The sequence below is a fragment of the Martes martes genome (genome assembly GCF_963455335.1).
Source record: "Martes martes genome assembly, chromosome: 4".
NCBI classification, from domain to species: Eukaryota; Metazoa; Chordata; class Mammalia; order Carnivora; family Mustelidae; genus Martes; species Martes martes.
This window is the reverse complement of record NC_137891.1, coordinates 43206069-43232974: the sequence shown is the minus strand read 5'-3', so window position 1 is coordinate 43232974 and position 26906 is coordinate 43206069.

The window sequence follows — 26906 nt, the reverse complement described above, 5'->3', positions numbered from 1 at the left end:
AAAATGTTCTTGTGTAGAAGAGAGCAAGAGAAGGATGGGAGTAGAATTGCCCCTACGGCACAGGACAGAATTATCAATGCCTGTGTGGTCTGTAAAAGCGATGACAGTTCGTAGGCGCATTTTGAAGAGGTCCAGGCCAAATAAGAGGTCCTGCAAACTAAGGCAGGAGGAAGGGGACATGGGCTTCCGGGCCACCACAGCCCTTTCAAAGGGGCAGGGGCAGGCTGTGCAAGGGCGGGCACTCCAGCTTAGTTCCGCCCTCCCCATTCAGGCCGCATGTTAGCTTCACTGTGGACTGCTGCTTTTCTTTCACGCTGGCCATTTGCATGGGTTTTCATGAGTCTACGAAGGTCGCAGGGGTTAAAGAGCTCTGCCATTGTCAGGTTGGGTTAACTGCCCCAACAACCCCCCACCCAAAACCTCAATGGCTTTACACAACACAAGTTGATTTCTTGCTCACTTCACGGTCCAGTGGTGGTCAGCAGAACATTCTACGGCGGCCCCTTCTATTCAGGGTCTCTGAGACCCTGACACTGTCCCTGCAGGCCGGAGGCAGGGTGTGGTGGGCTGAGCAGGAGATTTTATTGGCCAGGCCTGGAAACAGTGCACATCTCTTCTCCCCACATTGCATTGGCCGAGATTTAATCCCACAGCTGTTCCTCGCCCCGAGAGCGAGGCTGGGACATGTGGCCTAGTTGTGTGTGCCCAGAAGGAAAAGGCAAACAGTTGGTGACTAACTAGCAGACTCTGCTATAAGCCAAAAAAGAAAAAAGGGGGGCTGTTGGGGGGGAGAGACTTGTTCTTTACTGCATAAAACTATTAACAGAACTTTTTCATACAGACACTCTCTTCAACTCTTTTGCAAAGGTCTCAGGAAGGGCAGCTAGTTCTTTAAAAAGAAGCCTCTGAGATTCCTGAGACTCAAAGCCCTCAGCACACAACAGGCTTCTGGGGACCCCTGTGTTGGGGTCCATTAGAGAAGAAATCAAACCGTGTCCATTTAATCCTTGGCACTCCAGCGTTAGGAGGTGATTCTGTGAGCAGACAAATAAAGAAAGCTGTGCTTTTTGTACGTGGAAAGTCTCATTATCCTTGAGGTGAGTCAGGAAAGGAAACGAAGGGAAAGTGTCTATTTTTGGGGGCTGCACACAGCTGAGAGCCCGAGCTGCCTGCCAGGGAGACGCAGCTGCAGGCGCGCCGCGCGGCTGTCCACCCACCTGCACGCTGAGGCGCGCGCCGGTGTTCGCACCGTGGGGCTGGGCCGCCTTTCTGAGTGTTTCCAGAAGCAGAACCAAATATGACAGCATTTCCTCAAGTGTTAAGTAGCCCCTCTATGATTCCAATAAATGAAATATTCCAAGCAAGAAAAGCACTCATGTACATAAAAGAAACTTATCCAGTTTGCCAAATTTAACTCTTATATTTAAATGCATGCTATGAGAAGCAAAATATCTTAGTCTTGCCTCTAATCCTATTTACAGAGTGGTGGTGGTCCCTCGGTCATTAGAAACCACATCCTATCTAAATACTTTTGAGGCTTACAAGGAGGACAGTTGCCAGGTACAGTAAACACTGGATTAAAGTGATATTACCAAGCGCTATTTTATGAGCCCATTTAAAATGGTAACCTGGCAACCAGCTTGCTTTTGTCCAAATGGATTACATAGCCATAATTTGCACTCAGAATTTCCAAATAAGTTTCTTAAAAACAAAAGACACTTCCAAGTAAATATTTAAATGGGCACACTCTTGGAACATGTTCAAAGAGAATGTGCCATCCTACAAAGAATGATGTTGTTCTAGAAAAATGCTTGCCAGAATTTCTCCAATTAAGCAATTCAAAAGGAAACAAGGATTATGATTAATGTAATTTTATGTACTGGGTGGGGAGGGGGTTCCAAAACTTAAAAAAAAAAAAAAAAAAGTAAACTGAGCTATTAGGATAAATTAGGGAATGAACAAACCAACAGGAACCTGCTATTTGGGTTACTTGGGAGAAGCAGAACATCGTATTCCCTCATACAGATCCTTTATGACCATTTGCTCACTAGTAGGTAATGAGCACCTGCGTCATCTATATCTTGCCCTGAAGATATTAATGGTAAACAAAACAGACATAGGACTTGACTCCTCAAGCTTAGCTTTCAGGCACTGATAATGGATGACATCTTCTCACTGGGGAAATATAGCATATTCTGGGAGTTCATATCTCCTTAGGCTGCAGCATCAGAAAAGACTTTCCAGAAAAGGTGACATTCAAGCTGAATCCTGAAAGGTCAGTCAGAGTGAGATAGGAGAAAGGAGATAAGAGGGGCTGGAGTTGGGAGATAATTCTTCAAGATTCTACAGCTTGTGCAGAAAGACCTAAAAGCCAGAGAGGCCATGGCGAGTTACAAGAATTCAAAGAAGTGAGAATGTCTGGAAAATAGTGGTTGGGGGCAGAAGTGATGAGAGAAGGGGCTGCAGAGATGGGCAGGGGGTAGATCAGAGGAGGAGCGTTGAACACTGGGACAGAAACAAAAAAACACGTGCAACAGCGACAACTATAACAATATATTATTTATCCCCCCACCCTTTTAATGGCCCAAAATTGTCTATCCCGTTTTAACAAGAAATGCAAGGTAAAACTTTTGGACAGATACATTAAGCAAGTGCAACTTAAAACTAGCATCACTTTCCTAGTAAAATCCAAGGAAAGCCTTTTACTGGAGATGAGACCCCTGTTGGAAATTGTGGCTGGTCTGAACAAACAACCTGTACTTATTGAGTATCTACTACATTTCTACCATGCACTATTTAGGCAACTGGGGATAACAAAAGACATATATTTGCTGAATCAATCAATGAAAGACATTTCAGACAAAAGCATTTCTCCTGAAGGCACTTCGTTGTAGAAATAAACCCAGAAACCATGAAGCAACTGGGAATAATTGAATGTTATGCTGGGCAGCGTGATCTGAATCCAGGAAAGGGAATGATCCAGTGGACAGAATCCTCTCAGAGAAGCTGATGCTAGATTTGGGCCTTGAAGTATGGATGGACAATAGAAATGGAAGAGGAGTCAAAGTCATGGAGAGAGGGTGAGCAGAAGCCATAAACTGGGCAGAGAAGCCCAGATGAATGACCATGTAGACAGAGAGAGTGTATGTCAAGCAGGAATGGAACCAATCAAAATTCAGATGCTTAACAATACCTTGTGTGCTTTGCCAGACCAGGCAATAAGGAGGCATCAAACCAGGAACAACCAGATCTCCATCTTCAAGGAAAGGTGATCGACCAGAGGTACATAAACATACAAAAATAAACAGAGAACCTTATAAAGCAGACATATGCAAGAGGACTCTAGAGACACCAGGTGCTTGGCAGAAAAGACTTAACACTAAAAGTAAATTTTCAATACTGCAAAGTTTGAACTTGAAAGATCCTTTGCAGTTGCTTTGGCCACAGAGAGAGAAAAGGGACTTTACAATAACCTATGAGTTTTCAGCATGTTTGAGCATGCGTGCATCATCAAACCTGTCTTATACACATAAGTGTACTCATGGTCATGATGTCTTAGGTGCTCACTTTTTGCTCACTTAATTTTTTATAAGGCTTAAAGAATCATTTTGGCTCAATCTTCTTCTATTAATTTAAATCAGGATTTTTTTGTGCTAGAAGGTTGGTATCTGTTCTCTGCTGCACTTGGATTAAACTCTCAATTTCATGAGATCATACATAGGTACACTTAGGTGAGCTTTTCCCTGCGGTCCTACGATGCTGGTGAAAGAAAGCCTTCCTGCTATCCCAGGCAATAAGAGTAACCAAGTCAATTATAGGAGATGCGTATAGTTCTTAAGAGCATGGTGCTTTAGGCAAGTCTGTCTCACAGGGCACAGGGTTAATTAGTGTTTATTAAGTAGTTCAAAGATTTAAAAAAAAAAAGAAGAAGAAAAAGAAAAAGAAAAAGAGGACCAAGTAGCAGCAGGGTGGGAGGCGGAAGTTTTCCTTTTTTGGTTCCCACTTTCCTTCTGGCATCCAGGTTCTCAGACAACCTCCTACCACCCTGTGGCTTTGGCTACATCTGGAATCCCTTAACTTCTTTGACCCCTTTCCTTCTGTTTCTAGACTTGAGTTCAGCAAAAGGGATGGAGTAGATGGACTCTACCTTAGTTCCTTTGAATAGTAATAGTTACCTTTGAGAGAGAGCCTTCATATTGCCAAGCACTGTGCGAGGTACATTCACAGACATTATCTCATCAGACGATCATAACAACCCTATGAGACGAAGAACAGGGTCTTAAATAACTTGTCCCAGGCCACATAGCAGGAAAGTGGCAAAGCCACAGTCCAGATCTAATTCCGTTTGGATCCAATGTCCATGTTCTTCTCCTCTTTCTGCTTGATTGCTTCTAGAGATCAGACTAATAGTAAGGACCCTAGTGCAATTTATAAGCCCTTTCATGTAAGTCAATACATGCAATAATGTAAGTTAATTTCAATATCGATAATCTCCAGTAGGCAAAACTTGCTTTGAAATAACTTCTAGCCAAAAATGGCAGCACAAGGTTTAACCAAATGACTCACTGAAAATATTTTTATTGGACAACTTTGAGGGATTTTGAACTTATATTCATTTTACTTCCTCATCTGTCTGGGCCTGATCGAGGTCATGCAAGATCTATATGCTGATGGCTCAGATGTTCTTCTAATGATCCATTAGGCCAAGAGGCAGAAGAACTCCATGCTCCCAGTGCTTTCATTTAAGTCTGGGCTCTTCTTTTGGGCTGGTGAAATCTTCCAAGATGGGAACAATACTGATTATCTTGGACCCCCTGCTTAGCCACATTCAAACATCTATTTTGTTTCCATTCCAGAACTGTTATAGAAATCAAGGAAGAAAATGAATATGAAAGTACTTTGAATATTGCAGATTATAGTTGAAAGTCAGAAAACTTGAGGCACTGACATTTTGAACTTACCTGTTACTAATAATTAAAACTAACTTTGCTTTGCTATACATGGAAGAAAAGTAAAAGCTTGAGATGAAACATGTTCCATAAAGTGTTGAGGTTTGGGAAACTAATTCTCTGATTTGATACAATATATCAGTATGCATACAACTCCTGGACAGAGAGTAAAGATTAACCTATGAATGTCTACTACCTGCTAGCATCCATTTTTATCAGTAGCGATATAAAATGACCTAATTAAGAGTCATATTTTCTCTGTCAAATAGGCAGTTATGAATTGATGTGCAAATACACTGTTTTACATGCATTGGTGATGAAGTAAAAATAAGATTGTCCAGCCAGTGACCAATATATCACTCAAGACCAAATTAACTCCTACCAAGAGTCTCTCTGTAGAGGTGGACAGCAACTTTCTTCTCTGATGAGAAGTTGGCCAAATTTTCTTTCTCCTGATTCTCTTTTCATAGTCATTTAATGAGCCTCATAAAAGCTAATATCCCAATTTAGCAGCTCCCTCACCTTGTGTTTCACTAAGAAAAACAGATGATGCAATAAAATAAACATGCATAAGTTCTTGGGGGCAAAGGTATATTCTGTATATGATTTTAATAAAAACATGTTTTATTTTGTGAAAGAAAAAAACACCTATTGATAGCCTGAAAATATGACACAGAACAATCCGAAGAAAAATCACTGACTCAAATATCAGAATCCTAGTGCCCTCTCAAATTGCCATCATCTCTTTACATCAGTTAAATTCAAGGCAAGGTTTGTGTCTAAAGCCAAAGCAGAGCACATATCACAGGATGGTATGGAGGTGTTCAAAGGGCGCTCTTAAAACCCTAAGAGAGAAGTTATGTGGAACCATGACAGTATGATGACATTTCTGTTGCTTTCTAGTCCACAGCAGTTATTGCATCAACTGAGGTAGGAAGAAGCTGGGGAGACATCAGGCTATTCAAGCACAGTTTATAGAGTTCTGCTTCAGTCAGAAGACAGCAAGGAGTAATGATGAAGCTCAAGAGGAATTGTGGGAATGGTTCATAGTTTCCAGCCCTCTTTCCATGCAGAGATTCTGCAGTGCTGGAGAGTGATATCAAGGAACCCCAACCAAATGGGATATTTGATCAACCTCTACTCTCATCCCCTCTGCAGGAGAATGCAGACTGGAATCCGGTGAGAATTCAGAATTCAGAGGCAACTTCTGAGGATGAGTTCCCAGTTTTGGAAAAACAGAGCCATCTTCCTAGTTGATCAGGGCTTGGAAGAGTAACTGCGTGTGGGGGCGAGGGGTGCGTGAGTGTGTGTGCGCATGTATGTAAGGCATCAAATATTGTACAATTAAAATCTATATAAGAGATACATGATATTAATGAAAAGCAAATTGGGTGACTCTCCCTCATCAATAATTCTGTTTCAATGTCAATATTTACACGATTGCTCATAGTAGAGACACAGTAGCATACGTGATTACTTTCCTTATTTCAATATTACCATCTTCGTTTTAATTCAACAGCCTCCACACATGTTCTTCCCTCTCTCTGGTTCCTCATGACCACAGTCACTGTTGCCGCCATCATGCCTGTCTCTTCTATCTTCTCACTGTAGCCAGTGACTTTATGGCACTGAAGTCAATTGGAATTCTGTACATATTTATTTAGTTAATTAATATTTGCTTGCTCCACAATCCAGAAATCCCACAATAGTAGGAACTGCACCCCTCTTGTTGCTGTGGTTATGATATGACTATCATAATCATGGTACATAGTAGATGCTCAGTAAATATTTATCAAAAAATATATAAGTGTATTGAAACACACACCAAGTATTTTGCTAACTACTGTGAGGGATTTACAGATAAATCAGATAGGATTTAGAAGGAGGGATAAGATATGTACACAGAGAACTCTACCACAGAGCAGTATGTCATCAAGATTATAGTGGAGATATAAGTACTAAGGAAGTATTGTATGTGGAGAGGGCGATTAATTCTGGCCACTAATGAAGACGGAATGATTCTATTTTATAAACACTCATTAGCTTGAGTAGAGATCTGTAGACAGTGTGTAATCCACTAACTTATCAATGACTGATGCAGAGTACCTGTTTTCTTACATTTGGCATATACATCAGAGAACGGAATGCCAACCTGAATTTTTATGTTACATTCTAGATGAAGAAGGCATTATATAAACAACTGTACATAACGGAATAGAAGTACTAATTAGGAAAGCATGACTTCTACATCATTGTAATTTCGCTCTCCAGATCCCACTGAAGTGTAAGCATTAATTAATGAATAATATTAAGCTCCTTTAAAGTTATTTGTTGACTGTCCTTATTCACATTTGAACATTTTAAATAAATAGAACATTTCTTATTTAAAATGTAATGGAAAGATTTAACAGAAATTATAGTCAATGAAGATAAAGTTGTAGTAAACATATGCTCACCATACTACTGCTAGGAGAGAAAGTTGGTGTCATTTCTGAGGAAATTAACCTTAATATGTTAATATTTTTTAACTGAAAAATTCCATTTCCATGTTGTACGTATATTCTAAATATTTATAGATAAGATGTTTATGGAAATTTTTATCTATAATAGTAAAGGAACATCCATAATTTGAAAGAATAGAGAATGGGTTAAATCATGGAAATTAAGAAGCCATGAAAACCATGATTGAAGAAAGCATTTTCTCATTCTTCAAACCGAATGAATTGTACGTGAAATCCTAATATGGAAAGAACGTGAAAGTTAAACTTCGCTGATTAAAATGTCCCAGACAACCCAGTGTCTTCTGTAGCCACTGCCTCAACACTGCTCATGGTACACAAACTGCTGCTGAGTAAGAATATTAATTGATGTGGGATTATTTTTTTATTAGGCTGTTATAAAGTCCTACAGGGAAGATGAGAAGACAGTCTCATCTGAAAATACGTAACAAAATACTAACAGTGTTTGTCTCTGGACGATGAGATTACTGTTCATTTGCTTCTTCTATTCTTTTTTAGTTTGCAAGTTTCTAAAAACAAAAATGCATTAACTTCATAAACATAGGGAAAGTTATTTTAAATAATAAATGTAGCCCAGGGGCACCTGGGTGGCTCAGTGGGTTAAAGCCTCTGCTTTTGGCTCAGGTCATGATCTCAGGGTCCTGGGATCGAGCCCCGCATCGGGCTCTCTACTCAGCGGGGAGCCTGCTTCCCTTCCTCTCTCTCTCTGCCTGCCTCTCTGCCTACTTGTGATCTCTGTCAAATAAATAAAATCTTTAAAAATAAATAAATAAATAAATAAATAAATAAATGTAGCCCAGTATTTTTATTTTCAAAGGGGAACACTGCTTACAATGGGATATTCCCACACTTTTCCCGATGACCATTCCTGCTAAGTGCCCTTCCAGGGGCAGAGGAAAATCTGTGCAGGGATCCTGTGGCCCCCATCCTGGGCATTTTTTCCTCTTCAGCTGAATTAATGTAATCCAGAGGAATGTGTGCCAATACTGGATCCTAATAGACATGATAATGATTATAGGGAATTTTATTTTTGAAATTGTGAAAGAGTGCATTATGAAGGAAAATCATCCTCTAAGTGAAGCTCTCACAACAAAATTAACTCATACAAATATTTGGTTAGGCAGATGCTATCTGAGTTTGCAAGTGCCAAATGGGAGGTGTTCTCTCCCAATATCAATTGTCGTGCTTAAATGTGTTTTCCTCCAGAATAAATAAGTTTTATTTTTGAACGGGATCTCACCAATAAGCAACCCTACAATCAGCTATGCCTTTTTGGCATGTGTGGGAAGTGTTGGCTTAAGGAGAGTCTGGAAGGCTAGCCGTTGCCATCATCTGTGTATTCTTGGTCCACAATGAGGCAAAACAGAGGAGAGCCTCTTTCCACTCACCCTAGAGCTTTTCCTTTGGTAGATGCCAGTATCAGCCAGCTGTTGGGGGCTTGTTTGCAAGTATTATTATAATTCTGCCTGCCTCTGTGGTCTACTCTTATTTACATAACAATTTTCATTAAAAGATTCATGTTTTTGCCAGAATGCTGTTAAAGGTATTTTTAGATCATGCTGTGCACGGAAAATGATCATATGCCATATGTAGGTAAAATTAGAATAAAGGCACATTACCAAATTTTATTTAGGTGATATTATCTACTACTCCACTGCCCAGAAATGCTGTGGGCATGCAGCCTTGTCTCTTGATAGCAAGAGAAGCCTGGAGAGTGTTATTGGGATGTTACGGACGGAGTAGTGCCACTAAAAACTTCCCCTGGACTTACCCAGTTATATTGAAAGAATACTAAAAGGGACTATTTTTTGATGCTGTGATTCAATACTAGTAAATACTAGTCAAATAGCCTAGGGGCCAGCCAACAGCTCCCCTCGTCCTCCCAGTAGTAGATGTCTCCTACTTTGGGAATTACTGTTCTAGAATGACGCTGTGACCAAATGGACTCACCAGTTATTGTCTTCTTGCCCATGTCTCTCTCTTCCCATTGTAAAGAGAAGCATCCATCTCTCGGGGTCTTTGCTTCAGTTCATTCACTCAGCTGTCAGCTCAGTTCTCATGCTGATAGGAAAGAACAAGATTCTGTGTCTTTATGGCTCTCTCTTATGTTTTTTTGCATGTCTTCATGAGCCTTTTAATTTTTTAGCTTTTCTTGAGACAAATGCTATATTCAAATTCAGCCAGGTGCTTTGCTCACAACTGAGCCTGATATATTTTTGAGGCCCTAAATAAATAATAAATAACGTCACGTCTTCCTTTACTCCACTTATGTGCTGACAACTTAGTGTCTGCATGGGTTCCAGATGATGTCATGGCTGCGTGCTTTAAGACTTTCTTTATTACAGCCATGATAGCATTATTTTTAGCACAGCAGGTGTCAAAAAGGTTTATTTTGAAAGAAAGAAAACATAAAAATGAATTATTTATGTGAGTTAAATCAAAATGTACTTGATATAAATGTTTAATCAGTTTTTCACCAACTTCTTTCCATATGCTCTGCCCTGCTCGGTGGTGCAGTTCTAATGGAATTACTAAATATATCTTAATAGCTCAGCATACAGCATTATGCAATGGTACTCACACAAGAGGAATTTTTCAACTTATATTAAACAGGTCAAATGATAAAAATTCTGTAAGATGCTCACTGTTTTTACAGAAGATTATTATTCTATTGGCTTAGAAAAATTCAGTAAGTTTGACACTTCAAATGTGCTACGTTGACCATATTTAAAGTTTCTCATTCCTTAAAAAAGATGAGAAGATTAGAAAATAACTTTAATTTTGACTGTAATTGCAAATGTTTTTTTCCCCCTGCTTTCATAAGTAATCAGCAGATTTGCTGTTACTCCTGGAATATAAATGTTACAGAATTAAAATAAGGATTCCAAGAAAGACTACACCGTGACTAAAAGACAATTTTTATATTATGGGAGAAACTGAAAACCTAGGACAGGACCAATATTCTGTAGTCTCTGCCAGCTTCTCAATTGACCTTCAACTAGTTGTTTCCGTATTTTTCTTTAAATTACATACTCATTTGAGATCTGTAAAGTCCAAGTCCTTATTTTTATTATGCGCACTTTTTAAGCAGAATCAAGGGCTACAAAACACTCATTATTTTTAGATGCAGATGCTTCACACATAGAAATCTTTCAATTTTTAAGGCTATAATCTAAGAGAGAGTCACTCAAGTAAAAGGCTCATGTCCAAGTCAGACACTGATTTCAGAAGAGGGTTCTCAAACTTCAACTGAGCTATGCTGATAGTAATGATCAAAATTATAATGTGTGTCAATGTTCATTGACAGCTGTCCGCACTCCAGAAAAGTGTTCCACATTCTCCACATTCACTTCAAGATTCTCTCCACATAACCCTATGTGGTAGTTACCACCCATAATAACCCTGTTTTCCAAAGAAATAGCGGGAACGCTAGGAAGGGGATGAATTTATATTTGAAAAGAGAAAGCAAGAATAAATATTAGAAGTAGCAGTTGGGTGAAAGAAATTGAAGATGATTTGGGGTCAAGGGTCAATAGGTAAACCTATACCATGATTTTGGGCAAATAACTCCAGCAAGAACAGCAACATATGGGCATGCATACACTCGGCTCACTACACCTGAATAAAAGAATGACCAGTACCAGAGACAACCCAGGGGAGAATGGCTACAGTGAAAGAGCTAGAGGCCTTCTTAAGGCCACAGACTAAAAAAATTATAGATTTTCAGTATGGAAGACTAAACACAAAGCAAGAATATTTAAAAGAGGATCAAATGGAGGGTATGAATTTGATGGTAAAGAATTCTTTACCAAATTCTGGGGGACCAGCAGTAGAAGAAACTCCTCAGTGTTTAAAAATATATATATTTGGGAAAAAAGAGGAAGCATTTATGGTGCTAAATTATTCAATAAATAAATGCAAGGTACAGATTATTAGAGAGCAGCAAAGAAAAGGCAAATGAGTCCAAAAGGGTTAAGTGGGATGATCTAGCATCCAGCTGAGCACATTTTGCAGAGGATATAGAAATATTTCCCACAGTTTTTGCAGCTAACCTCTTGAAGCACCAACATTTCCTGCCATAGAGCTGTGACAGCATTGCCAAACCCAAGAAAGATGGAACTTGATTCCATGGGAGGGGAGAGGTTATTATAGATGGAGAAAAACCATCAGAGAGAAAGACTGCTCTGTGGTCGCGGACTGATAATGCCCAACACACCGATGAGGATTTATTCCTGACTCCTGGTACCGTGGAGGCAATAGAGGCTCCATAGATCTTTGTTGATAGGACAGGCCACTCATCACCCCGTGTCTACTGTTAGAGGAATCAGAGGAAGAATCTGGTTTCCTGAGACTCTCTGGATAGTTTTGAGAAGGAACACCTCTTCTAAACTTCTCTTTCCTACTAGAATCCCCTCCCTTTTCTTCCTACAGGAGTATAGTAACAACAGTAAGTAGTGGCTAATGGTAGAAATAACTGAGGATTTGTTGTGTGCCAAACACTTTGCCTGAAGTTTTTCATACATTGCTGCATTTTACCCACTGTATTGTTTCACTTTATTCATATCATGAGAACGCTCTTTTTCTGGTGACAACACCCATACCGGACCCAGTGTTATACACTTCCTATTCGCATGACTCCAAGTTTCCCTGGCTTCATGGGTTAAAATGGGACCCAGCTCATTGGTTGGGTGGCATTCCATTCTGGACATCATGACGGGTTCAGGGACAGAAAATGTTCCAAGTCAATCTCAGGATAATTTGTCAGGATATCTTTGGTGGAATAACTGGAAATAAGAAACTCTTTCTATTGGGTCACTGTGTGTAAGGGTGAAATAAGCCTGAAAAAAAAAGGGCTGAGAACGTGGAAGGGAAAGCAGAACAATGAGAAGGAGAACGAAAGTGAGAGCGTTCACATGCATTCGCGCCTGCGCGGGGGGGGGGGGGCATGAGCCTAGGAATGGCGGGGCAGGTGGGGACTGAGTCCCGGTTTCAGCCCCTGCATCTAGACAGGCTTGAAGTTTTCTGGGATGCCAGCCACGGAATTTTTGCTTCTGGTTTCTGAAGCACTTTTGAGTTGAGTGTCTGTTACTCTCATAATCCCTACTATTAAGAGAAAAAAAAAACTTTATGAAAAATGTAATAATACATTTTATGGATGAAAAAGTGAAACTCAGAAAGATGCATTCAAGGACTCACTATTCTACTCGATATTGCTTGACATTTTTATAAATCTTATTCTGACCTGTCTCAGATTTTGATTTTCAATTTTTGTATTTGAGTCTGTTCGTTCATCCTTAGTTGCATCTATAATTTTTTTCCTAATTATTATTTAATAAAGAAGTTTTAGACTATACAAGCAATAGACTTGAAGTCATAGTCTCAAAATTATCTCTTGAGGATTTTCATTGTTCATTGTCCTGACTCACCTAGGCAGAAATCCACCTGAAAAATGGTTTGCATTCACAATTTCTTCAGCTCATGGTTTGCAGAACATTTGTAAATGAGATGTGAATATTTATAGACGTTTGTGACATTACTACTGCATTTAGAAGCTTTTATACCAAATTATAGATTCATGTAAAGGTTATAAATTAGAAGCTTTACAGAAAATGTCTAAATATTTATGAATTTAACTACATTTAGGAATAAATTTGCAAATTTTACATTTGCTATTTTTTCACATTTATGAGCAAATATGAGTTTTCTAATAATCTATCAAAATGAGTCGGCACTCAGAAAAGCACAAACCCCAGATGGAAATGTTGTCTTCATTTTCTCTGGGTGTCTCCCTCCCCCTCTGTCTCTGTCTCTTTCCTCTCCTTCTCTCTCCCTGACTCCTTTCTCCACCAGAAATAAAATATGCAAAATCCACCAAGGAGATTTCAGTGCTTCCGACAATCCCTGGTATTTATAAGTTGTCAATCATATTATCTCTTTATTTTTAACTCTCTAATCAGTCATCCATCAACCATCAGCATCCAGAAGAAAAAAATTACACTCTGGAATTCTTAAAACATCATAATCTAACCCTTTAGATTATGCTGCTTTCCAACTGAACATACTTGGTATGGACTCAGATGAAGCCACAGTTCTTGTTGGCCACACCCCTGGGGGAATGGACATGAGTAAAACGCTGAAGATGTTCTGCTTCTGCACACTCTACCATTGGGAACTGAGGGAGGGAGAAAACCATCAAAACTCCTCGTGTTTCAGCTTGCCACCTTACTGTACCACAGTAAGTACCTTCCATGCAGCTCATCAGTCAGCACTCAGGCCACCCCCTATGTGACTGCTTGCATCCGGGGATCTTTCCTGCACCCCACTGTGCACTGAGCCTTGTCATCATGAATAACCATATCAACACTGAAATCTCAACTGACATGCATCCCAGTCTTCAGCTCCACCTTCAAGTCCAATGACACTTGGACATTTCTTTAGCCTCCCTGAGAATTTCAACTCATAAAAATAACTGTCTCATCATCGAGTTTGGTCTGTCACTTTATCACTTTCTTCCTCACTTAGCTAAGAGTCCGTGGTCTATCTTTATACTCATTTCCTAGCAAACACTGCTAACTGTCTTGACTCTCTCTCCCTTTTCCAACAGGCCAAGTTTCAACCTTGGTTAAATGCAAGTACCCAAGTGTTGCTGAACCTTACTGGAGACTAACATCCCACTAGGCTGACTTTTAAGTCCGGAAACAAAAATGTCAGATGAGTACTCAACAGTGCTGACTCATCCCCTTTGCTGCAGAACTGCCACCCTGCCTGTTTCACAGAGGACAGCTGAGGGAACTCAAGCCAAAGTCACACTGAGTGTGGAAATGCCCTAATAGGACTGGTTCAGAGATGGGCACAAAATCCATTTATAATGGAATAGACATAAGGAGAAATTTCATGTGATTTCTCACTTATTTGGGAGAGCAGCTAGGACTTCCCTCTCATTTTCTCCCACTTCATTTTGATGATGAAAGTTACAGACAGGAAGCCTAGACTTCTTCAGCCTCTTCCCTGACATCAAGTGAATAAGACAACCTCTGCACAATGCTAACACCATGGAAGACAGAGCGAGTAAAATGCAAGAACGCAGATCCTTTCTGAGACTTGTGAGTTGCTGAATCATTCAGTGCTAGGGTACACCCTACCTCCAACATACCCTGTATTGTTCAAACTGGTAGGAATTTGAATTTTCTTTTACAAATTTTCTTTTAAAAATCCAAAACTGAAAGACTTTCTTACTATGACTACTTTCTTGCTGTCCAAAACAACAACACCACCACCACCTTGCTTTAACAATCTCTTCTTTCATCAAACAGGAACTCATGGAATAAACTCTTAACTGCACAATGCTAAATGTCTCCTTAATAGTTCACCCCCAGGCTCCAGGGTGCTATAGTGAGGCCAGTTAGGGGAGGTATGTGCAAGTAGCATATGGCAAGTGCCCATACATACTGATTTTCATGGTGATGGGCACACCCATTTGGAAGTAGTTCTCAGTCTCAAAATTGTTTCTTTTCCTACATGGAATCAAAATGGTCCATAAAACCCTGTCCCCTTCATCTGGGAAAGGATGATGCCATTCTTTGGTGATGGGAGGCAACTGAACTTGCCAGCAGCGTGAAGTACACTTGAGAACAGAGCCACACTTATTTATTGCATTAGTATAAGGGATGAATCTGTGCAGTACACAGGAAGAGAAAAGATGGCAGAAAACTACATCATCATAACAGCAGCTACCATTCTTTCAGGATCTATTATGTGGTAGGCACTGACATTCTGCACTTACCCAAGGTACTCTGACCCTCACAATGGTTCTAAGGTAGGCAGTCTCCACACTACAGGTGGTGAAAACTGAGGCTGAACAATGTCAAGTGATGGCCCAAGGCCACACCAATGGCCACCATGGGTTGAATGGCAGCCCCACGAAGACTTGTCCATGCCCTAATCTCCAGAACATATGAACATGACCTTCTTTGGAAGAAAGGTCTTTGCAGATGTAATTAAGTCAAACTCGTGAAGATGAGATCCTCCTGGATTTATGAGTCCTCCATCTGTTGACAAAAGCTCTTATAAGAGAAAGCCAGAGGAAGATATGAGGCACAGACACAGAGGAGAAGGTAATGGAAGGATGGGGGCAGATATTGGAGTGATGTATCTACAAGCCAAAAAACACCAAGGGTTGCTGGTGGCCACCTGAAGTTGGAAGAGGTGTGGTGTGGATTTTCCCTCAGAGCCTCCAGAAGGACCCAACCCTGCCAATACCTTGATCTTTGACTTCTGTCCTCCACAACTGTAAGAGACGAGATTTCTATTGTTTTAAGCCACCTGGTTTGTGGCAATTTGTTTTGGCAGCCCTGGGAAACTAATAAAAGCTGAAACTCAAACCCACAAGGGCCTGCTCTTAAGAGTTCATGCTTTGATCAAAATACCACATTGGATAAAAACTACTTAAAATGTGGAGTTTTGATGGATATAGGTAGGAGAACTAAGTAGCCAGTGAAATTATTGTAGAAGCTCTACAAAATACTCCACTGTTTGATGCACACAGATCTCAGTGGGAAAGTACAGAAAAGCCCTTTGCACAGAACAAGAACTATAAAAAGATAATGGGCCAAAGGGTTTTCACAAGTTTGTTCACTAAGAGTCTCTGCAATTTAGCACCAGAAAGCACTTCAACCTACATATGATGTGTATGTTTTGTTCAAAAATAAATAAGGAGATACATGTATACTTAACTAATTAATTGATTTTATACCATACTGTGAGTTTAAGCATCAACTAACACATTGGCTCTCTTTTCAAAGTTCTGAGTATAAACACTGACTTTTAGGAAAAGGATTTAACAGGTATCAAGTGACTCCTATACCAGATTCTTCATCTCAATCTCTGCAGTCCGCAAGCAATTTCCCTTTTTCAAAAATGGGAGAGCTAGGCAGGCATCCCTAGCCCACCCTGGACTGGCCCCGAGGCTAAAGCCCCAAGAAGCAAGGTAACAGCGTTCAGGTCTAAACCTTGGTAGATGTGCATGTTAAACTTGAACCCACTTAGTAAATGTACCTGCCAAAGTTCGAACCCACTTTTCTCTGACTCCAAATTCTGTATTTTCACTACTTCAGGTTTTACAGCAAAAAGTTATCTAAACTGATCAGTGGAGGTGACAGCAGCAGTTTGGTATGCTGGGGACAGGCCAAGAGAGTGACCCTGCTGAAGAACGTACCAGAAGACAGACTCATCTTCCCCAGGAGGGCAGGACCAGCCCTACCATTTGCAGGGCCTGGAGCAAAACGGCAGTGTAGGACCCTTGTTAAAAAATCATCCAGAAATTTAATAACAAGAGCCTTAAACTAAGCCCAGAGTCCTTGTAAAGTGGGGGATCCTATGGAGAGGGGACAGACCAGGGAAGCCAGATACCTGGCTTGCAGAATAGCAACGGAAAGGACCTGGGCAGTGAAGATCTCCTGCACACGCTCCTATGCAGCTTCTCATGCTTGTGCAAGTTCCAGCAGTATTAAGAATAAGTTGGGTCAAGTTATATTTTCTCAAACAGGGAGAGCCTTTAATGCCCTGCTCTTGGTTCTTAGACAAGCAAGCTGCTGTATTGCCCGGGGTGGATCTCCATGTTACCTTAAGGTTAAGTTCAAATGCTTCAACCAAAGTATCTTTATTGCTAAGGTCCCTTAGTGAGATAGGTAAGACCCTCTATTGACTTATGCATGTATTTGTCCAAGCTCATATCCTCAGATAAAAAGGATAGTTAGAATGGGAAGGGGGAATATCAAATTCCATTGCCCTAGGGGAGGCCAGGGCTTCTGTTTAAACATACCTTTGGAGTCTGTATTTCTTCTTCCCCCTTTTTTTAAACTATTATTTTCAATTAGCCAAGATATAATACAGGAAAAACAAGTACAATAAAAAAATTAAAAATAAACAAACAAACCTACCTTCGGAAGTCTCAGAAATGCTCAGATGCTAGCTACATTTGAATTGCCTTTTAGAGCCGAGTTTTCCAAAGCGTGTGCAACTGCAAACTATTTGGAAGGGTGTTAAGAGGTAATTGCATAAAAACAGTTTTACGGTCAAGTAAGTGGGAGCTTTGTGCTAAACAGAGTGTTTTACTACAGGACGTTCCCGGGCTCCCCCGCCCGGGCGGGCGCAGGTATGCGGCTTCCGCACAGCCATCTTGCGGGACTCTGTTCATGAAACACACTTTATGAAGCGTTGCTTTATGTGAGGCTGCGTTGCAGGCGGCATGCCAAAGAGGGCATTTTCAAGCTCCATAAGTCCGGGCACACTTGTTTAAGAGCCTGCTTACCTAGGAACTTCGGATTCGGCCATTCTTAGCTCATTACTTCCCCTCCCTCGATCCCAGGTGGAGGTTGGTACACCTGTTCTCACAGTGCCCTGGCATTTGGTGCTCGGTTTGCACCCGAGGAGCAGATTATGACTGCGAAGATCGAAAAACATTCTCCGCTAATCTTAGCTGTGGGGTTAATACGGTTGTAGGGATCTTTTTGCCGTCTGTGCAGACGTGCGCGGCTCCAAGATCCATCTAACACTCAAAATGAGGCTCCCCGAGTCTGCGCCCCGGAACCCGCCGTCGCCGCCGGAGCTGGCACGGTGCCTGGCTGTTCTTGTGTGGCCCAGGGCGAGTTGCTGCGTTCACCGAGACAAGGGGCTGCTGTGCTCTGCCTAATTTTAAATACGCCCACAGAGCAGAGAGGGACTCACAGTTTGATAGATTACTATTTCGTTTGCAATGAGAGTAACTGAGTTTTCCATTCCACTGCACTTGAAAAACCCACCAGGCTGGAAGGGCAGCCGTCAGTGAGCAGGCAACAACCCGGTCTACACAACCCGGGTCTCCGAGGCCCGGGCGAGGCTCCACGCAGCGCGCGTGCGCCCACAGGGCACATCTAAGTTCCCAGGAGGCTGGGAGTAGGGGGCTCACCACCCATGTGCTCTCGGGTGGGACTGAACACTTTCGGCACTGTGTGTGTTTGTTCATAGGAAAGGAAGTGGAAATCGCAAGTAGGAGCTTATTAATAACTGGGCAATGATAAAGGAGTAATCAAAGAAATTCAACATTTGAGCTTCCAACTAACTTTCCTTTCTTAGCCTCAAAGATCATCTTACTAATCGTTTAAATGATTATCTCCAACTCCTTAATCCTTTCGAAGGAGAGCAGCAAAATATCGATCCACTTTTATTCAGGAAACATTTTCTTATTGGAAGCACCCATGATTTTTATTAGTATTGGTTTCTTGAATATTAAGAGCCATACTTCTGGTGATTCCCGAATAACCGATATTGACTGCTAGAGACGTTAATTAACCCCCTGCCGCGGGCACTGTTGAAACAGTAGAGGAATTAAATGTTTGGAGCTGAAAGATCCCCATTTCCGATTGTATTATATTATTCATTCATTCACTCACTTACCACATATATCGAGCCTCCATTTTGTGCCAAGAATTCTGACAAGACTCATGGGAAAGAGTAGGGAACACAATGCAGGAGGGCCCCAACCTCATGCTGCTCAGTAGTTCTCTCTGGAAGCATTTGCTCCAGGGTATGACTATGGAAGGGTTGTGATCAGGCCTCTCATGTGTCTTGCCTCAGTTTCCCCTGGTTCTCCGCTCTGCACATCTGTAGAGCATCACAGCTTACATCCCAGCTCACGGCCTCAGGCCTTCCCCAGTTCCACAGGGAACTGTGATTGAGGCAGGAATATATGATAATTCTCAGTATTCTTACGGCTATCGTGGAATTATTTTAGGAGCTTCTGGTGCTTTCAGGGGCTTTGACTGTGCTCTTATGTGGCTGGTTGTTGCCAGTCAAACCCGGGATATAGTCATTTCTATAAATAACCCTTCCCTTCCTGGGCCAAGCCCTCTGGATCACTTTTCCCCTCCTCATGTTGTCATCTTTTGTCTTTTGTCTTTTGACTTTCCTCTTTAGTTCAGATCTGCTAGGTTATTCAGGTTAATGACTCTCTATCTTTTTAGGCATAGACCCTTAACCTGAATCTTCTCTTAATAGTTTGTTTTCCCGGGGTGCCTGGGTAGCTCAGTGGGTTAAGCATCTGCTTTTGTCTCAGGTCAACATCTCAGGGTCCTGGGATCCAGCCCCGCATCAGGCTCTTTGCTCAGCGGGGAGCCTGCTTCCCCCCTCTGCCTGCTGCTCTGCCTACTTGTGATCCCTCGCTTTCAGTCAAATAAATAAATAAAATCTTTAAAAAAATAGTTTGTTTTCCTAAATGCCCACTTACTACTGGACTTCCAGAACTAACCACCGACTGGATTCCCTGGTGATTAGAATCCTCCTGATTCTAAACCACAAGGTGAATTATGACTTAATTTGCTATAGATTTTGTACACTTGACCATTTAAAGTCAGACTCAAAAGCTGAAACAGAACCCCTAACCCATGGTTTCATACTAGCCTTTTATTCGGATTGTCAGATCTCTACTTCCTCCTCTTCCTTCTTGATTGTTGCTGCTCTACATTGGCCATAACAAACCACCCTTGTAATACAGACCTGGTGGGAGATGGCCAGGGAGGTGACTCTGGAATTGGGGAGGCTCTCAATGAAGGAAGTTAATTCCAACTACAGAGAATCCATAGCATTCATATACATCAAGCAGTCCTTAAGTTGTCATGGTATTTCATTCCTCCTAAGAAAAAAGGATGATCAAATAGGCAGAAAAAACTGCTTACTTGCATTTCTTTGCTGAAAAATTATAGGGAAAAAAAAAGAGTGCATATAGAGGAGGAAGGCAATTCTCTCTAACTGCTTTTTGAAGACCAAGAAACAGAAGCAGCTAGAAGATATCCAATAAATGATACTCTGGCTAAAGGGGGAGTAAGAGGAACAAGAAATGAAAGCAGATGAGTTAGCTGCTGTAATGAAACACCAGACTAGGTGGGTTAAAGAAGAGAAATTTATTTTCTCATGGTTCTGTAGACAAATTCAAGATGCTATCAGGGTCAGTTTCTGGAGAGACCTCCCCTCCTAGCTTGAAGATGGCTACCTTTTTGTTCTGTTCTTACATGGCCTCTTCTCTATGTGGGCATGGGGAATAAGTTCTGGTGTCTTCCCTCTTCTCATAAGAACAGCACTGCTATCTGATTAGAGCTCTACCCTGAGGACATCATTTAAACTTAATTCCCTCCTTAAAGGCTGTATCTCCAAATATAATCACAATGATAGTTACGGTTTTGACATATGAAATTGGGGTGGGGGGGGATGTTGAACAGAATTCAGTTCATAACAATACCTAGTGAATGAGCAGAACATAGCCACTCTGAGCAATGTGGGGTCATTTGCCCAGTGATTAAAAAGATAGAATCTTGATTTAAATAAGCATGACTTTGAATTCTAGTTCTCCAACTTTATTCGCTTATTTTTTCATTTAATCATTAAATAAATATTTATTAAGCATATGTGTATGAAGGTCCTGTTAAATAGTTTAAGCACCCTGGGATGAATAGACCTTCTTAGCAGACATCATCTCTGTCTTTAGAGGACACAGTTTAGTGGGAATATTGGTCAATAATCAAAAAACCCTACAAATATAAAATTGCCAGCTGTGAGATCTCATACAAGTTACTCAAGCATTATAAACCTCAATTTTGGGGTGCCTGGGTGGTTTTGTGGGTTAAGCATCTGCGTTTGGCTCAGGCTCTGATCCCAGAACCCTGGATTGGGCGTCCCTGCTCAGCAGGGAGTCTGCTTCTCCCTCTTCTTCTGCCCCTCTCCCCTGCTCATGTTCTCTTTCATGTGTGTTCTCTCTCTCTCAAATAAGTAAATAAAATCTTTAAAAAATAACAAACTGAAAAAATTATTTAAAAAATAAGCCTCAATTTCCTCATCTGTATAAAATGGGCCAGTAATAGCACCTACATCACGTGCTTTGTAGGCGATGAAATGATAAGATGCATACAAGACACAAAACAGTGCCAGACATGTAGGTGGTGCAAACAAGCAAACAAACAACAGAGAACAGCAGCACAGTATCTCTTAAATCCTTAGGAAATACCCCCCATTGAGAGGAAAGTGATGGATTGTAGATTGGTAAAAACCAATGAAGCACTAGTTACTACAGCGTTCTTCATTGAACACTAACAGAGCGTAAAGATATGGGACAATGTTGTCCTTCTCTAACCTTTGTCAGGCCACACATCACATGCCCAGAGGAGTGCTGGACACCCTCATGAAGACACGTGTGAAAAATCATGCTTCTCAGTTCATCTGCTTCTTCCTGACTTAGAAAGCAAACAGTGTGCTCCCAGGAGATAGTTCTGTGGGTAGTTCTCCTCCTCTGTAAAGATAAAAAGGTGTAGGAGAGAGAATTCTTAAGCCTCAGAATCTTAGGCTTTACATAAGGTTAATGATTAAGATTAAGCAAAGTAGCATGGTGATACAGCCTTGTTTCGTGTGATGTAAGGATCTTGATAATCACACCAAAAACCGAAACAAAAGAAGAACCAATGATTTCAAGTGGACTTAATATATGAAGTTGCAACTTACAGTGACCCCAAGTATGCCTTTCCTTCTCTACACCTCCAAGTGGATAGAGTAAGTTGATCCCTTACAATTCTCCACAGCTGTTAAATGTCAGGGCTTTGGTGTCAGGCCGACTTGGTTTTGAAAGTTGGCTTGAAGGTGTGGGCCCCGTAGACAGTAGACTCAATAAGTATATGTTTAAATAATGTTGAATCCATATGCTTACTCTGCTCTTTTCTGATGGCAAATCACTTGGACTCTCTGTGCCTCAGTTTCTCCACTTAAAATGGGAAAAGAAACAGTACCTGCCCCCCAGACTTGCTCTGGGGCTGCTGTGGGATAATTCAGGCAGAGCGCTGCATGCAGCAAGCGTAGGAAGGGTTAGCTATTGTTGCTGCAAAGGCGATTGTCTCGATGATTCTCTGGGATATTTCCATTTAACAGTTTTGAGTCCTCCAACAACAATTTTCCAGGGTGGCAATAAATGCAGGCCAGTGTCCTTGCTAAAAGAGAAATCTGGCCCGGACGAGAGAAGCTGTCAAATCCTGAAAAGGGGATTTTGTTACCAAAACTGCCTGGCACTTCTTCCCTTCACCCCAGGGTCTACACCCTTTGTTTCTCTTTTCACCGCATCCCATTCAGATCAAAGCATTTTTGCCCTGCTTATCCTCTAAAGCACATATCAGTAGGCTAACGGTTGAAGGTCATGGGCCTCCATCTCCCTCTACCTTGTCTGGGCCATGCTTAGTGGAGCCAAGGCCCCAGCTGGCGTGGGGGAAGTCCCAGTGAGCACACTGTGCGCCCAGCAGATGTAGAAAGCTTGGTGCAGTGATCTGGGTGCACCTGTTGGTTTGTCACCATCTGTTAGCCAAAATGTTAAAGAGCCACACCCTCGGACAGCCAGCTGAGGAGAACTTAATCCCTTCCCCCACAGGCCTCCCAATACAGGCTGCTGATCACATCTTACAAAAGAAGAGAGGCAAACACAAAGAAGAAACTGTCTGAACCCCACCCGGGGGAAACCTAATCTTCTGTCATTGCTGGATTTTATTTCTTAAGCTAACAAGAAAGGGGTTTTAAAATAAACCTAGACTGTTATTACCTGATAAGAAATCCCGTTATAAACTGCCTATTTTTTGTAAGGGAAGATCCTGGTTTAACACGGACACTAGTATTAAGTAAATTCAGGAGTCATGGTATTTTGGATGACAACTTAGTGACAAACCACTACCAGGGAACTAACATTTGTCTCCTCTGAGGGAGAGAAAACTGGAATCTCAGGAGCAAATTTTCTTGGGATACCAGCCCAGGATCAACGATTATCTAGGCGTTCAGGCCTTGAACTCTCTAAGATTAGAGAAACATTCCTCTAAGTAAGAAGAGAAGTTTGTACGACCTTTATCAGATCACAGGGTATGCTTCACCCACTCCTGGCTCCGTCCCGCTTCCCTGATCCGGACGACACAGAACATAGCCTCACATTCCTAAGGGGTCAAGGACCATACCACTGAATAGCATTTAGCCCCTGGAGGTTATTTTAGAGCAAGGTGCCACTCCCTTCCAGCTGAACACCAATAAACATGTTTAAAAAGAGACTGAGATGGCAAGAATCTTTTATTGAGTGGCCCAAATCTTATCGAAGCTAAATATTCAGCTAGAATATGCACCCGGCAACTTTCCTGAATATATACCAAGGATAACTCAAGAGCAAACAGTAGCCAGCATTCTTTGTTCAGAATAAACAGGTAGCAGGAAACTCATTCCCATCTAAAGTTGTCAAATCAGGAAGGAAATTGAAGATTTTAAAAAGAATCTGAAGTTAGAAATGACTTCATTCATTGAGCGGTCAAGTTTTTTTGTTTTGTTTTGTTTTTGTTTTGGTGCTGGTGGTAGGAAGACAATTCTTAAAAGTCTCGGCCAAAATCTTTTGTAAGGTCGCGTACTTTTCTTGTTGATTCTTTACCATTTCTCTCTTACCAAACTATCACTCAACCGAATCCTGAAGGAATATGGAATAGAGTTAACACCTTTATACCAATCCCATTAGTGTGCTGTTAAATTAATGGGTTCATTTCTACCCTCTGGCAGAATGCGGATTATAATCTTGAGACAAGCTACCTTTAGGCAGCAGGCAATCACTTTAAAAACCTGAAAGCAGGCAACATATGGCACACTACACAATATAAAAGTGTTTAAGAGGTACAAGTTTCCACCCTCCATGATACATGCCCAGTTTTAAATAAAACATAGCGTCATCTGGTTCACGCTTAAACACTGAAATTGAAATTATTGGCCATACTGTCATTTTCAAAACAATAGCTAACGGTTTGCACATGTGCTGTTTACAGATCCACAGCCTGTAAACACAGTCACCAACCACGACTTTGCAAAGGTAAATGACAGCTTGAAAAATTTCAAGTCTCCAGAACTCCTGGGATTTCCTCATTTTCCCCCCTTTCATTCATTCTTTCTTCCCACCCCACCCCCAACTCTAATCATAGACACAACAGAGCCTCCTCTGCCTGCGCATGCGTAACTTCCTAACCATGTCACCGCCCCCCCCCACCCCCCACGACACATTTTCCTGCTGTTGAGACCAGCTGGGATGTATTAGTCATGCTGAAGCACGTCATGTAACACAGCAAAATATCAGGCAGCCCAGTGTCATGGGAAAAGTGAATCTACTTCATTATCTACCTAGGGAAAGGAAACAGAACTACCGCTTAAAAGGGCCTGTTTTTCTCTTCCGTGTTAATGTATATTCTGTTAATATCATTAAGGATATCCCAAGGTCTTGCTAAGAGTGAGCGCAGTACATTAGGAAAACAGCAGCAATCATACTGTGGCACATGGCTCTTTCTATACCCTTTTTGTTCACGCACGAATTCTGTAGAAGTTAAAAGATTGTGATTTTATTAAATAAAGGAGAAGGATACTGTTACCAAAGTAGGAACAGGTATGTCCTCTACTGTAAGACACTGCTTTAGAGATTTACAGGGAAAAATAATAATGTGTTGTGTAGCGGTGCTTCTCAAACTTGAATGTACATTTGAATCGGTGGAGACCCTATTAGAAATGCTATTGCTGACTCAGGGGCCTGAGAGTCTGCATTTCTAACAAGCTTCTGGGTGCGGCTGACAACTGCTGGCCCTGGGAGCACACTTTGATTAGCAGGGTTGTAGAGAAAGGGCAACATTTAGGACAGTTCAAATACAGGTGTTTAGAACTGTGGAGGACTAATGTCAACTGCAAAATCTGGTTGAGTTGGAAGGAATCTAGATCCAGGTGATAGTGAAGGGAAGGGTTTGTCACAGGTCTCTGGGACATTTTTGGTTTAATCAACAAGAGACAAGGAAGACGCTTAAGTTCATTTTAAAATTTTTATTCTGAATGATCTAGACAGGTCTCCAAATAATCTTGAGGTGGTATATATTGGTATCTGCAATTTTTTTAGTGGAGAAGAGGTGATGCAAAGATGTTTTTCCTAAAGGATACCAAAAGACAGGTTTTAAAAAAAAATGGAACTGGAACTAGATTCTGGTTTGGTAGCAGTATCCCAAGTAACATCCCTGGGGAAAAATAAGAAAACGATTTTCCCAAAAAAGATGGCCAAAGAAGTTATGATAATATAAAACATTAGCTTCTCTTTGCTCCTAGAAATTATTTACATCTTGTATTTCCTCTACCATTCTTTTCAAGTCACTAATTATGGTAGCTTGAAAGTACTTAACAGTTATACAATTATTTTATTTTTCTAACAATATAATTTTTAAGAAAGAAAACATTTTCAAAAAAAAGTTTAAATTGTTGTTAGGTGTTCTCCTTCATGATACTAAGAACCATGAGAAACTTGATGCCCTATGTTAAAACTAAATGCAGATTTTGGGAATTAGAAAAATATATATATTGGTCAAATTTTCTGTTTTCATTTCTTATACTGCGTTATGTTGTATTAGTTTCCTCAGGCTGCAGTAACACATAACCACAAACTTGGGGACTCACAACAACAGAAATTTATTCTATTACAGTTTTGGGGGCTAGGACTCTGCAAGTTTTGAGAGAGAGGAATCCTCAGCCTCATTCTTAGCTTTTAGTGGTTATATGCAATCCCGGGTGTTCCTTGGCTTGTAGAAGTTATCATCTAATGTATGACTGTGTTGTCACATAATGTTTTTCCTCTGAGTCTCCTCTGTGGCTCCTCTCTTCTTCTAAGGATACCAGATATATTGGATTAGAGCTAACCCTAATCCAGTATGACCTCATTTTAACTGGATTACATCTGCAAAGACCCTACAGTAGCCATTGTCCATGGTTTTGCTTTTCACAGTTTCAGTTGGTAACTGAAGTTTGAAAGCAGATCATTAGCCTCCTCCTGAAGAGGTGTCAGTAGGTCAAGTGTAGCCTAACACTATGTCTAGGTCCCTACATTATTCACCTCCCTTCATCTAGTCAGTGGGCATTTTATCATCTGACATCATCACAATACAAAGAATGAGTGCAGGAGAATAACATATTTTGAGAGAGAGAGAGAGAGAGAGAGAGACTACATTCACATAACTTTCATTACAGTGCATTATTATAATTATTCTATTTTATTATTAGTGATTGTTGTTAATCTCTCCCTATGCCTGATTTTATAAATTAAATTTGTCATACGTATCTGTGTACAGGAAAAAAATTCAGTACTAATGTTCAGTACTATCCATGTTTCCAGGCATCCACTGCGGGGGCTTATAATGTATCCCCATGGATTAGAGGAAACTATTCTATTTTTAAATAAGATTACATTCACAGGTATGGGGATTAGCCTTCAACAGAACTTTTTAGGGGACACAATTAACCCATAACAGATATTGTGGCATAAACTCTTCGTGCTCTGAAATGTGAATTCTAAGTTGGGCTTTTTTGTTGTTTTGTTTTTTGTTTTTACCATTTTGAG